Consider the following 14,769-nt stretch of genomic DNA (forward strand, 5'->3'; position numbering starts at 1 on the left):
TGTGAGGATGAATGTACACGGCACTTCAAAAAGTTTATGGAAAAACAGAACTAAAAGATAAGTTTATTTGGGTGCAAAAAAATTTGAAATCCCTGCATAATTTGTTTATAATATGCTTCTTTCATGAATTTTTTGGTGACTGTGTGTATGTGAGTGTGTGTGTGTTTGTGTGTGTGAGTGTGTGTGTATGTGTGTGTGTGTGCTCTCTTGGCCTTCAGCATTTCCTGGATTTCTTTTAAGAAGTGGTCAGGGACAGAGGTTAAGAACACAGCCTCTGGAATCAGATATTCGCATTTGAACTCTGTGTAATCTTGAGCCCGCTACTTGGCCACAGTTCCATTTGTCAGATTGGCACAACAACAGTTACTTGAGAAGGCTGCATGGGTCCAGCAAAGGGACCCATGTGAACCACTGAACCCAGCGTCTGACTCTTAGTGTTATCAGGAACAACAGCAGTGTCTGCCGCCAGTTGCCGTGGCCCACCGTGGGCAAGAGTCCCTGCACGTAGTAGACACCTCATGAATGTCTGATGCATGAGTGAAATTTAGCAAGGGATGGAGGGTAGGTATGCGTTCTTATTTATTAAATTTTTCATTTTTATTGAGGTCATTGTACATAATATAAAATTTACCAGTTTTAAGTGTCATAAAATACATGTAACAAAATTTTTCATTTGGTGGAGCAAGCATTTGACACAGCGGTTAACACGTTGGTTGGGATCCCCTGATCCCCTATCAGAGTGCCTGTTGTGACACCTGGCGCTCCCACTTCCTGCTAAGGGGCAACCCGGCCGCAGTAGGTGATGGCACAAATACTTGGGTCCCTGACACCCACATGGGAGACCTGGATTAAGTTTCAGGCTCTTGGATTCATCCTGGCCCAGCCATGCTGTTGAGAGTGAACCAGCGGAGAGTGAACCAGTGGGTGGAAGATATATCTCTCTCTCTCCATCTCTCTTTCAAATAAAATAATTTTCTAAATTTATCATTTTAACTATTTTTAAATGCATCAGTGACAATAAGTCTACTGAGCACACTGCGCAGCCATCGGCACTCTCCATCTCCGGAAGGTTTTCATCACTCCAGACAGAAGCTCTTCATCAAACACAGCTCCCTGTTCACCCAGCTGCTCTGCCAGCCCGCCCCTACTGACCACTATTCTCCTTTCTGTCTCCATTCATGTGCCTATTGCAGGTGTCTCCTGTGAGCGGACTCATGATACGTGTCCTTTCGCACCTGATTTCCTTCCTTCACTGTGTTTTCTAAGCTCATCCACAGTGCAGCAGGCAGCAGAATTCTGCTCTTCCTTTTAAGTCTGGAGCATATTCCACTGCAGGCGTACGGCGCATTTTGTTTATCCATTCACCCACTCATGGCCCCAGGAGCTGCTGCTTTTGGCTTCTGCAATGGATGCTGCACAGAGCACTACTACACTGCTGTTCCAGTCGCTGTTTGGAGTTCTTTGGAGTGTGGCTGGGACAGTGGCGTTGCTGGACCGACTTCTACTTTTTGGAGTGGGCTCCATACTGTCTTCCCAGCGGCAATGTGTTCTGTGGTCTTGAAGTAGGATTGGAAGGAAGAGGGTGCAGTGCACTAGGAGGGCCCCAGCACCCTCCTGGGGAGACATTCGCCGAAGCCATGGGAGCAGAGTGGAGACAACCAGGGCAAGCCCCCAGGAGGTGCTTGGGGTGGACAGGAGCCTGAGATTCCCAAGAGGAGAAGGGGAGAGGGCCCGGGGGCGGGCACAAGCCCCTGGGGACTGTGACAGCCATTGCTCTGTGCGCTGGGACAGGGGAGCAGGTGGGCAGCCCCAGAATCAGGAGGAAATGCAGGGAGGCAGACTGGATCCACCTAAGCAGGAGGGAACGGAAGACTCTGACTGGAGCTGTGCAAGGAGGGACTGACTGGGGGCTCCAGGGCATAGGAGGGCAGACTGGACGGCCTCTGTGAGCCCGGAGAGCAGAGTGTGCGACTCACAGATTCGTGGCTGGACTCCCCTTAAGCACATTTGAAGGCAAAGATTCTACGGCTTGCTGGATGGGAACACTCAGCCATCCAAATTCTGCCCCAGCTTCTCTGAAAGCCAGCAGGGGTGAGCACCGTTGCCATTTCTGATGAGGAGTTTCTGTGACTCCCTAAGTTCCTGTGGCCCTGTCTACCTGTTCCATTGGAATGATGCCCTGTGTGTGCAGAGGAGGGCTGCAGGGAATGCGTGTGGCAACGGGACACAGGCAGGGGGAAGGGAGCAGCTCTCCAGCCTGGCCTTCCAGGGGCCCCAGAGTCTGGCCTTGCCCGGCCTCCCAGTTGCCCAGCCCCAGCCTCTGGCCCAGGCACAGAGCAAACCTTAGCTCCGTCCCCATTCCAAAAGCAGCCTCCCTGCTGAGGCCAGTCCCTCCCCTGTGCTCTTCTCTCTTTCCAACCATTGAACGCTGCTCCTGGCCAGACCCGTTTCCCCGGATACCTGCTCTGAGTCTCTCCACCTACACAAAAATCTACAAATCCTACCTACCTACCTTTTCACAGATCATCCAGAAATCCCACAAAGATCTCCTTCTTGCACAAACGTCGTATACTGGCATCCTGATTAAAGCAGCCATTCATAGATATTTATTTACCAAGGACCCAGTCAGCACCAGGACTGTTCTGGGCACTGGGGATACAGCAATAAACACAGGCAATATCTCTGCCACCATTGAGCTCACGTTGTAGCCAGAGACATTGAAAATAAACGTAGAAACAAATACATAACAGCACTTGCTCTGGGGATGATTGCTGTAAAAATAATCAGGCGGGATAGAACAGAGGCCACTGTGTGGAAGGGCCAGGGAGGACCTCTCCCAGAAGTGATACTGGAGCCAGTTCCTAAATTATGAAAAGAGACAGCCTGGAGAGGACCTAGCAGAAAAGCCTCCCAGGCACCCATGAAGGCGAAAGGCCCTGGGAAAGGCTGTTTTGTTAAAGGAACGAGAAGGTGGTGGTCGGAGCTGGGACACAGGGAACAAGGAGAGCGCGGATGAGGTGACAACCCGGAGACTGGCAGGGGACGTGATGTACCGGGAAGCCACTTGAGGGTACTCACTGGAACTGATAGCATCTGATTCATGACGTCCAAAATCATCAGCCAGGCTGCTACATAGGAAATGGCTTGGGAGGGAAAAGGCTAGAAGAACAGAGACCAACCCCATAGGAGCCAGCTCCCACAGAGCAGGCCAGAGAAGGACAATGGCGTGAGCCCGGGAAGTAGCAATGAGGATGTGGAAGAGTCGGATCTGGGGTACGTTTTGGAGAAAGCACATGCTGGGGGTTGGGAGAGACGTAGCAGAGAAAACAGCACTTCCCTGGGTCCTGGGTTGTGGGGAAGGATAAGGAGTCCTCCTCCAAACACGGAAGAGAAGAGAAAATCCAGACATAAAGATTCAGAGGCGTGGAAGTGGAGGGCGCTTTGGGCGGGCATGACAGCTGTGAGGTTGGGGATGACGCGTGAGAGCTAAGACAGATAAGTACATAGGGGCACCATGGGAAGAGCTTGGCGTCTATTTCTTATGGCGATAGGGAGCCACTGATGTTGCTAGCCTGTGCACAGTGCTCAGCGCATGTTTACAGGACAACTGCTCGTGGGCGCTCTACTACTGAGGTGTGAAGATGCTTCCACAGGTACCTCATGGGACTTCTGTAGAAGCTTCCAGATGTTTGCCAACAGACTCTCCTCTTCCTGTGCCACAGGCAACTGGGTTTCCTGGTTGAGTTCTTTTCTGGAATGTATTCTGCCTACAAGTTCTTTGGACATCCAGATACCTGGCAGACAGAACCAGGTGAGCAGACCTGGAAGAGAAGGGTGAGATCATGGGTCCCAGGCCAGCCTACACTGTCCTACACGCCTCACCAACCCATACTCAGCCTTATTCACCCATAGGATAATCCCAATCCGTGCAACTGTGGCATTTTTCCCAGCTAATACAGGGAGCAGTATTTGGGCAGAATCCCTCATGGACATGGATCGCTCAGGCTTTTCCGGGCTCTTAGACGGATGCTCAGATGTTCACTCCAGCCATGGCTCAGGCTCCCAGATGTTTGGCCCTAGGCAAACATCTTGCTCTGGGCCTCAGTTTCCCTTTCTGGAGAGGAAAAAAATGGACTTAGGCACCAGAGGTGCTCTGGGCCCTGGGCTGTCTGACCTGCTTACTTTGCACGTCCACTCTTCATGCAGGGGACCAAAGCCACTGTGTCTGCATGGAGCCTGCTGTCCTAGCAGTCCCGGTCCCACCAGCCGAGGCCCCCTCTGGATCCACTGAAGGGAGAAGCAGAAACCTGCTAGGGTCTTGCGGTGCCCTGCGTGATCTGGAAAGCACTTCCAAAGCCTGAATCCCCAATCCACAGGCTTTGAAATCCAAGAAAGTTGCAGGAACCGCCATTCACCTATCACCTAGTTTTCATAACTTCGCTGGCGCCTTCACTAATTATTGTAGCAGCCATAGCGGGCGCCAAGGCAAGCTCCGGCTCTGACGCAGCTATGCTGGACCACAGCTTGTTCCGGGACAGAGAATTGGAGCTGAGATCTTCCAGGGCCCCTCCTGAGTGTATCCAGACCAGAGGTCAGCTCCTGAGTATTCGGGGCCCTGATGAAATCCAGGAAGCAAGCTGAGTCACGGCTCACAGCTGGGTGAGCTGGGAGCCCAGTCCTGTGCCAGAAAACACGCCTGTGCGGTAGAAGGGGCGGGCTTAGAGGACACCGGGGACTTAGGAATGACTGGCGAGGCAGAGCACCTACCATGTCCGTGTGGTCTCAAACCTTCCACTTCGTGGGGCTGGCACCGTGGTGCAATGAGTCAAGCCGCCACTTGCACATGTCCCATATGGGTGCTGATTTGAGTCCTAGCTGCTCCACTTATGGTCCTGCTCCCTGCTATGCGCCTGGGAAAGCAGTGGAAGATGGCCCAAGTCCTTGGGTCCCTGCACCCACATGGGAGACCTGGAGAAAGCTCCTGGCTCCTGGCTCTGGAGCTCCCCAGCCCTTGCTGTTGCACTCATTTGGGGAGTGAACCAGCGGGTGGAAGATTTCTCTCTCTGTAACTCTGCCTTTCAAATAAATAAAAGAAGTCTTAAAAAATTATACTTCCGCCTTCTCTCAATGGGGATTAATACGCAGGCTGTGCTGGGCACTGGGGAGAGAGTAATAAGACACCCTTCCAGAAGTCCAGACTGAGGGAGTGGAGCAACGCGGCTTCCGCCAAAGACACTGAGGAGAGGCAGATGGCCCCAGGTACAGAGCAGGAAGGCTTTCTGGAGGAGGTGACAGGCCAGGTGAGTAAGGAAAGCCCACGGGGAAATAAATGGCCCCAGGTCATCAGTGGAGAAAGCTTGGACTCTGGACAAGCTTGACTGCAAGTTGGCTCCCGGAGTCTTTGACTTATCATCAGTAAAATGGGAAACATAATGCTATTTGGAGGGATGTTATGCAGACTAGATGAGCTAAGGACAAAATGTGCCTCGTGCAAAGCAGAGCTTCCTGAACTAGTTGGGGCGGGAGGGGCGGGGGTGGACGAGGGAGAAACTCGGCAGCTCTACCTCCTCTCTCACTCCTGGGGCCAGGGCTGGGTAGGTGGGGCCCAGGCCAGCACCCCAGATTGGTTGGCTCCTGCTGGCCTGTTGGCCCAGGGCTTCCGAGCAGCCTGAGCAGCGGGCCAGTGAATTTCCACAAGCAGGAGGCCCTGCTCTGCTGCTCACACGGCGGGAATCTGAGACATCAGCCAAGTTCAGGCCGCAGGAAGGGAAGGCAAGTGCTGCGTCGGCTGGATTTGGGGGAGGAATGGCCTCCGGCGTGGAAAAGGTGAATGCAGAGAGGAGCCTTGCTGTGTCTGGCTCACAGAGGGGTGCAGCTCTCCAAGCCGCCCTTCCACGGGGGGCAGCCATTTGGCACCAACGTCAAGACACTGTCCCGGACACCTGCATCCCACAGTGCAGTGCCTGGTTCAGATCCCAGCTCTGCTCCCAATTTCGGCTTCCTGCTATTGCACACCCTGGGAGGCAGCAGGGGATGGCTCAAGTAATTAGGTCCCTGTCCCCCAGGCAGCAGGCCTCATTGGGTTCTAGGCTCCTGGCTTCAGCCAGATCCAGGCTTGACTGCTGCAGGCATTCGGAGAGTGAACTGCTCAGTGGACGATCTCTTTCTCTCTCTCGTAAATGCAATAAGTAAATCAGGATTTAAAGGGAAGACAGAAAGCTAGCTTAACCCTGCCCCTTGCAGGTCTTTGCTGGAGAACTGAGCTTTAGCATCTGGCCCAGCAGACACCTCCCTAGGAAGCCTGCTAGGATGACACTGGTCCCTAAGGAGCTCCCACTCCCCCAACTCTGGGTGCTCAAGTGTGGCTCCACCCTCCTGCCAAGTACTTACAACCCCCACCTTGTTCTGTACAGTTTTTCTTTTATTCAGATTGTATGTTCCCACCAGGAAAGGCAAAAGGTGTGTGTGTGGGGGAGTATACATTTATTGAGCCCCTCCTGTATACCTCATCTTGGGCTAAGGATCTGTCAGGTTCATCTCAAACCTTGCAGCAGCCCTCCAAGGCAAGGGCCATGTCACAGGTGAAGGGACAGGCTCCAAGAGGTGAACGTTCAGGAATAGGAACCCAAATGATTTATTTATTTACTTATTTGACAGGCAGAGTGACACGCGCACTCACACACACACACAGAAAGAGAGAGAGAGGGAGAGATCTTCCATCCACTGGTTCACTCCCCAAATGATCCCAAAAGCCAGGTCAAAGCCAGGAACCAGGTACCCATCCTGGTCTCCCATGTGGGTGGTAGGGGCCCAGATGCTTGGGCTTTCCATCATCTCCCTTTCCAGGTGCATTAGCAGGAAGCTGGATCAGAAGCAGAGCAGCCAAGACTGCAGCTGGAACTCTGATATGGAATGAGGATGTCGCAATGGTGGCTTAAACTGCTGAGCCACAGCGCCAGTCCCCGCTGTAGGCTTTTCTAAAAGTCACCTTTCTGGCCGGCCGCAGCACCTCTGTATCATCCAAGGTCCCCCGTGAGGGAGAAGGTTACGTTCTGAACCCGACAGGGAAGTAAGTTTGGGAGATGCTGCTTGTCACACACCCCTCTCCATCGCAGGATATTCAAGGCTCTGAGAAGTCCTGCAGAGCCAGGTGTCTCACCTAACTCACCTGACTTAGCCCAGCACCCCCGGAGGCACACCTCGGTCACAGGCTAGTTTCCATGACCCCCAAGGTCCCGAGCGTGTGCTTTGAGAAAGGCCATCTGTGAAAGATGGCCAAAGTGGCAGGATTCGGGAACAAGCTCCCCGAGAAACTTCAAGCAGGGCATGAAGGCGGAATTAGACATGAGCAAGAGGGAGCTGCACAAAGGACTTACAAGGTGGTGGAGCAGAGCAAGGAAAGACCAGGAGTGGGTGAGCACGAGGAGGGGTCGGGGCAAGGACTCCACAGCCCCAGGTGAAACCCAGCACCGCGAGCGTGTGCACCATGAACACATGACATCATCTCTGACCACCAAAGCTCTTCTTCGCAGCCACAGTGCCGTGTAACTGGGGGTCACACTATCTGCAGGTGCAAACAGGAGGCAGTGGTTGGGCTGAGTGCGTGTCCTCATCACCTAAGGAAACAGGCAGAATGCAGGGTGAGGGTTGAGTTAGACTTCATTTAGGACTTCAGGGGAGGGGGAACCACCCTGTAAGCCACACACGTTATCCCACTACCGCGCCTCCTTCCACTTGGGCTCACTGCCCGGAAATGCTGTCCATTCTGCACATCTCCATTTTCCCAAGTGCCACCGTGCAGCTCAGGGGTCAGGAAGACTTCCAAAGACTCCATGCTCTCGCTTTCTCAGGAATCAGGAAGCCCCCAACCACTGCCCTTCCTCAAAAAGGACTCTGGAGACCAAACCTTGCCGATGCCAGGACTTGGGATCTTGGCACTGAGATCAGGCAAGGATGTGGTTGTGCCAGGAGTGAGCACACCTGGAGGAGCCACACCGTGCAGCCCAGAGGAAGCTCCTAGAACCGGGGCAGAGGCAGAGGTGAAGGAGAGGAGTGGGCGGCATTCACGGATGGGAGTCCAATCACAGTTCTCAAAACAGCTCCGGATCGTATAATACCTTGGGCGGTCTGCAGCATGGCTGCTCAAAGTGTGGTCCCCTGGCTAGCAGCATCAGCACTTGGGAACCAGTTAGAAATGCCAATTCTTGCCCATCAGCCCTCCCCAGCAGCCGAATCCAAAACTCAGCATGGAAGCCAGTCGAGACTCTAACACAGCCTTGGGGTGATTCCTCCTTCATACATATACTCTTTCTTTTCACTTGACTTGAAAGGCAGAGAGACAGACTGAACGTCCAGAGGTCTTCCATCTACTGGTTCACTCCCCAAATGCCCGCAGGGCCAAGGCAGGGCCAAGCCAAAGACAGGAGCTGGGAACTCAGTCGGGGCCTCCCCCGTGGACGGCAGGGACCCAAGGACTTGAGCCATCATTTGCTGCTTCTAGGGTGTGCATTCGCAAGAGGCTGGATTGAATGCAGAGCAGCCGGGATTGGAACCAGGTACTCCAACAGCAATGCTAGCGGAGTCTTAACTGCTGACTCGGAAGCACACTGGAGTTTGAGAACCACCAACGTGTATTTCTATGCTAATGTGTGCCTCTCCCGAGGAGTAGTGTTCTTGTCCGTGGCTGGGGAAAGTGTCTCAGGGAGAACATGTGTTCGGTCCCAGGACCCCCCGCAGGCAAGCCTTGGAGCTGGGGCTCCACATCCCGAACAATCGATTCCATCCCTGTAGGGGGAGCAGCTTCGCCACAGCACGACAGAGCTGTCTGCTCAAGGTACTAAGAGAGCCGCCTGCTTGGCCCCAAGATGCCCTTAATTGGCTCATTAATAGCTGTGATTAGCGAGAATGGAGAAGCCTTTATCTTTGAAGTCCCTGGGCTGTGCTAGAAGCTCCTGCAGGGGGCTTGCTGTGGCTAATTAGAGCTGAGCTGTGTTTCCTGTCAGGGCCCAGAGTGTTAATGGCTTCAAGCAAGAAAAATTAAGCTGCAATTTCCATTCAGGGGTAATGGATAGAGCCTACAGAACCAAGATGAGAAGAACGGGCCTTTTAAAGGCACAGGGTCCCTGGGCTGGAAGCAGAGCTCCAGGTCATTTCTGGAGAAAGTAGCCCAAGAGGCATTGCTGGCCTTGGGGCAGGGCACAGGCTAGGGAGGGCTGGTTCAGAGTCCCACGATGGCAACCCCAGGGCGGATATCGTCTTTATCATGATGTTTGAGCATTTCAGCAGCTAGCCCCTCATAGCACCTGCTCCGGTGGGTGAGGGAGGGCTAGGTGACAGTCCTGGTGCTAACAGGATCGCAGGGGCCACCACGGTTCTGGTCCTAAGGTCCGACTACCTGCAGCTCCTAGTGCTCTAACTACCCTTGCTGATTTACAAGTCACCATTCCTCAAGTGCTTAGGGAAGGCCAGACACCACCCTCTCTCTGATTCGGACTTGCCCTGTGATCTTTTCTCTGCACACACTCTGCTGTCTGCTGTAGGGCCTTGGCCAGAGCCCGCATCATGCATTTGGACTTTCAGCCTCTAAAACTGTAGGCTACATACACCTCTCTTTCCATCATTCGTAGCTTGTCCTGGGTATCAGGTTATAGTAAAAAGCTGCCTAATGCACATGCCCATGCAAACACATGTATGGGCATATGTGTGCCAGTGCTGAGGGTCTCAAAAATCGGTCACAGTCGCTTCTGCCTCCCCAGGGCCCAGGCCTGCAGGGCCCAGCAGGTGTGAGTGAGTGTTGTCTGGGTGAATGAACGCATGAACAGCCGACCATTCTGACTAGGAGCATGGATCCATGCATCCCCCAGGGCTGTGGGTCTTTCCCACAGTCTTCAAGCCAAGTTAGTGCGCGTGGGTCTCCACTTCAGGCTCCCCAGGGGTGGGGAGCAGGTGCAGGGTAGAACAGTGTCAAGACACTCATGGAAGGAAGGGCTTCTTGACGGAAGGAGTCATCGAATGAGCAAGGAACTTGTACCCAACCAAAGTGCCTGGGAAACATGCCTTCCTTGGCAGAGAAAGGGTTAACCTGTTTGTGTGAGCCTTCCCCACCCTGCTCTGTCCCCTCCCCTCCATAACTCAAATCAAATTAGAAGGGAGTCTCCGCTGATTGGTTCTTCTAGGCCAGGCAGAGCAAACAGGGCCAAGGGTAGGGCTGGGCCGGACCAGGCTGGGAGCCCTGGAGGGCAGAGGGGGAAGGGCCAAATGCCCAGGGTCACCTGAGTCTGCTCCATGTAGATGCGGCTGGGGGAGGGTGGCCAGCTCCGGGACCTATGCAGCAGCCCACTGCTGCCCTTGATAAGTGAGCTTCCTCAGAAATCTGTGTGTCCTTGGCCACAGTGAAAACCTGGGAAGACGCCTTGGCTCTTTCACTGACACTGCTGCTGCCTCCATGCACCTGCAACCCAAGAAACGGGGCAAAAACGCCACCGGTGTAGTCGAGACGTGCAGCACGATGGCCCAAGGTCTGGGGCTCTCGATTGTTCCACAGCACGTGGCCCATAATGACTTCCATAAAGACAGAAAGGGCTGACGCATGTGGAGAGAAAAGCCACATCATGCTGGGGGGTGGGGTGGGGGGACAGGCACAGCTCACTTGCCCAGCACGTGCTCCGTGTCAAGCCCTGGCTGGGGACACAGCACCCTGCACTACTTCACTGGCATTCACAGAGCAGGGATTAGCCCAGGGAGGCCCGAGGAGACTCAAAGAGGTAAAGTGATGTGTTCCCTGGTGGCCTCAAAGGTCAAGGCTGAGCCAGGCTTGTAACCCAGGGTTCCAGACGCCACGCTCTCATGCTGCCGTCCCTGGTCACAGACATTCACGCCGGCTACGACTCAGCTGGGCGCTTGTTCCCGCTGATGTCCTACCCAGCCATCAGGGGCTGCTCAGCGGTCACACGCCCGCCTCTCTCACACAGCAGCTGCTGCTTCAGTTAGCCGAGCAGCGCGGTCTGCAGTCTGCCGTCTCGTGGCAAGGACCACGGGAGTTTCGACTTCTCCCTCCAGATGGGGAAGCCAGGGAGACACAGCCTTGTCTCCAAGCTCCTCCACACCACCCAGCCACACAGCCCAGGCCGAGAGGGACACAGAGAAGACGCAAATGTGCAAGTGCCCCCTCTCCAGGCTGTTTCCTCGCTAGCTGGGGGAGGAGGCGGATTCAGTCAGCGGTTCTAAAAGGCTGAGCTTATGACTTGTCCAGCCAGCTGCCTTGCTACTTCTCTGACCTCATCTCTGATGTTCCAGCGACACTGGCCTCCTGTCGTCCTCAGGACAATAGTTAGTCCTGCCTCAGGACCTTTGCGGCTGCTGTTTGCTCCACTGGCTCCTTCCTTCACTCTTTCTGTTCTTCCTTCCCTGGCCGCAGTATTAAAATCCCGCCCTTCCCTCTCCCAGCATTCTCTGATTCCTTCCTCTGCTTTATTTCTTTTCACGACTTTATCTGCATCTTACTTGTTTGAAAGTCATGCTACGCTGAGTCGCAGGTACTGGCCTCTTCCCCTGCTCACCCTATCTCCGAATCAGCTTTTCAGGTGCTTGTCCTTCCCAGTAGACCACGACTCAACATAAGACACCAATGGAACAGATGGAATGGGCACTTCCGGGGCCTGGCGTGGTCAGTGCCTGACCCATGGCCAGCGCTTCCTGGACGCTGAGTGTGTTAAGTGGACGCAGTCATGAACGCCTGGGTGTTAGGGGGATGTGTGCTCAGCAAAGCCAGGAGCTGGAAGACTGGTATAATTGGTCTTCCCATGAACCCCACTGGTTTCACCTGAGCACAGCTCACACCTGCTCTTCAGACAGGACAGACGTGAGAAGCTCTCTCGTATCCACCCATCAGTGGCCTTGTGCTTTGCAGGTTTCAGATGCAACAGCAGCCCTTGGGTAGTCCTTTTGTTCATGGGAGAGGATGTTCTCTCCGTCCCCCAAGTCAGGGGACACGGCCTCACTGCTGCACGGAACACACGCAACCTCCCCCCATGGCACCCTGAGCAGAAGGGAAAAGCCTCACACACGCGGAAGCGACAGGTGCAGCCTCCTCCCTCTTCAGATGGCCAGAGAAGGCCAGAGCCTCCGGGACACTGGCCTGAGGTCACCAGGCCCTCGTGGGATCAGCTCCCTTCGGCAGGAGGCTCTTCCCCTTCCCCAGCTCTGGGCCCTCGCCTGCCAGGGAGCGGCTGCGCTTCCTCCGGGCGAGAACCATGATTTATGTTGGCCGGGCCCCCTTCGCGCCAGGCTCTCTGAGGCCGCCAAGTGCCCCGCCGGCCAGCAGCTGAGGCCTGTCTGGCAGGACATATTTGGAGGATGAAGCCATGCTGTGTGCTAAACTCGGCCCAGGAAAGAGCAGCTCCACTTGGATGCCCACCAAAGGCTGCCAGGCTTGGCGGCTGCCCACGCTCTGGGCAACAAGGCAGTCTGGCAGCAGATTCCCTGCAAGAGGGATGAGGCTGGTCCAGGAGGGCAGCACCCCAGGGCAGCGTGCCCTCCCCGGGCTTGGCTGGCCCAGCAAGCAGAAGCAGGGGGAGGACCCTGAGCCAGGAGCCTGGAGATCTGGGCTCAGACCCAGCTCCACCACCAGCCCCCTGCTGGCCGACCCTGGGCCCTCCTCATCTTGCTCCCTGCATCTCAACTTCTCAGCTGTAACCTGGGCAGGGTTTCCGTGCCTGACCAAGGAACCCCATGACAGGTCCGAGAAGGGTCTACTCTGGTTAAGCCTCTGCTCTCCTCCATGAGATGGCCAAGCACGCCATCTCCCTCCCCGAGCCACGGGTGCCTGGCAGGCCGTGAGCGGGTCCCGCCTTCACAGGGGTCAGGGTTACACCTGAGCGACCCTCCCCCGTTCTGAGTCTTAGCTTTCTCATATACCTTCACGGAGCTTCGTGTGAAAATCAAATTTGGAAGCGGAGGCTCAGAAAGTAGGTTATGTGAGTGAGTACAACCAAGAACTGGCAGACTTAGCTCGGGGATGTAGGCAGGTCTGTGTGACCCCGAAGCCCGGGCGCTGTCTGTGATGGGAACACCCACTCACCACCACTGACTCTCAGAGCCAGCCTTGAACAGGCCCTAGAGAGGCCAGGCATGGCTACAGACACGGCCCCCAGCTGCCTCCCCAGTCAGCCTTGGTATTGTTACAGAGCAACCCCCCTCAAGGAGCTGGAGGTGTGGCTATAGAACCCCGGAACCTGCGTCTGCTTGTCAGCCACAGAGAAAACCAATCACTGACATGGTGGCAGTGGTTATCGCAAAGCAGAGAGCAAGGAGCCGGGCGACCGTTGGTCCATTCCTGGGCTCCCCCAGGAGGTTAGGGGTGAAGGGCCTTACACACTGAACTTGGGACTGCGAGGTGCACCATCAGCTGGTGTGCAAGTTCCCGGCTGGCCGGCGGTGCTTCTTCTGATGCGTCAGTGCTGCTGTGCTCTCCAGGGACTCTCTGGTGGGCTTCAGTGGGCCTCGGGGTGGTTACACTTCAGCGGTCGCTACCTCTGCCCCACACCTGGAATTCCCCTGAACAAACCCCTCCAGACAATACCGGCCAACAAGGTTTTAGCCGTTGGAGGAGCAAATGACTTCCTGAATCTGGCTACTTCTATCACTCCCTCCATTCAATGAATCCCTTTTACTAGAGGCCAAGCAAGGACAGCTTGGGCCAAGGGAGACAGACAAGAGGCTGGGTCCTGCCTTTATACTGCAAGGGTTCGGTCTCATTATGTTGAAGGTAGCGCTTGTGAGGAGCCCAGCCTTCTGGGAGAAGAGACCAAACACGAAGCGGGGAAGACGTCCTGAGCCCCCAGGAGCCCCGCACAGGCCCTGAAGGGAACGGCCGCGGGCTCCCTGAATTGTCCACCTGTCTCAGGTGCACGGCCAGCCGTCCTGGGCCACACAGCCTCCTTCCTGGTCTGCCCCGGTCCTCCCTGGCTGTGCAGGGTGAGGCTCAGGCAGGGAGAAAGAACGTGCGGATTTTGGTCCCAATTCCACCACTGACTTTCTGCAAGCCTTCAGGCAAGCACTTTCAGCTTCACAGGCCAGACGGCACCTACAGGTAACCGGAAACGCCTTGAGCACTCGTCGGCGTGGGCGCCCGACCCCAGTAGTTTTTGCTCCTGTAAACTTCTGGGCAGTGGGGAGAATGACTCCTCCTGACTTTGGGTTTTCTTCTATTTCTGCAGCATCTCTTAAACAAAAGCCAAAAAAGCAAACAGCCCCCGCCTTCATCTCCCGGCCACTCTGGAACACCCAGGGCACGGGGAAGGCCAGGAGGCCGGCTACGGAGCCACATCAAGCTGCAGCTCCGTCTGCCCCGGGAGGAGGACAGACCCAGGCCCGCGCCCAGCCCTGTGAACATGAGAACCTGCAGCTCCCGGAGAAATAAACAAACTTCAGAGCGAGCGGAGAGCCAACGGAAGTCAACGGGCTCAGAGGAACTTGGGGGACGATGTTTGCATCTTTGAGGCACAGTGCGAATTCATTTGGGTTACTAGAGCCCAAGTCCAGTCTAAATGCACAAAAGTCCACCAGAAGTTTCTATCCCAAACCCGCCACCGTTCCCTGCTATTTCCTTTCCTCTGGGGAGCTAGGACCCTGTCTCTGATTTATTTGTATCTCACGATACCCCTCCTCATCCTTCCACACACTGAGCATGGAGACGGTGCTCAATAGAACGTCTCTCCATGCGCATTAGCCCTCCCTGGGCAGGGACGCCGAGTAGACTCTGCCATGCTG

General features: G+C 55.1%; 1 long non-coding RNA gene across 3 annotated transcripts in view; it reads right to left on the minus strand.

Annotated features, from left to right (window-relative positions):
- Window positions 1-2,583: 2,583 nt before the first annotated feature.
- The window catches only part of LOC108177728 (uncharacterized), a 32,560-nt gene continuing 20,374 nt past the window's right edge, over window positions 2,584-14,769 (minus strand). For all 3 annotated transcript variants that reach the window (XR_001794540.3, XR_001794539.3, XR_001794541.3), the window contains 2 exons: window positions 7,377-7,616; window positions 2,584-3,821 (listed from right to left, as the gene is read on the minus strand). This is a non-coding gene — a long non-coding RNA (uncharacterized lncRNA). The remainder of the gene's footprint in view (window positions 3,822-7,376; window positions 7,617-14,769) is intronic.

Source organism: Oryctolagus cuniculus, chromosome 7, assembly GCF_964237555.1.
Source record: "Oryctolagus cuniculus chromosome 7, mOryCun1.1, whole genome shotgun sequence".
Taxonomy (NCBI): domain Eukaryota; kingdom Metazoa; phylum Chordata; class Mammalia; order Lagomorpha; family Leporidae; genus Oryctolagus; species Oryctolagus cuniculus.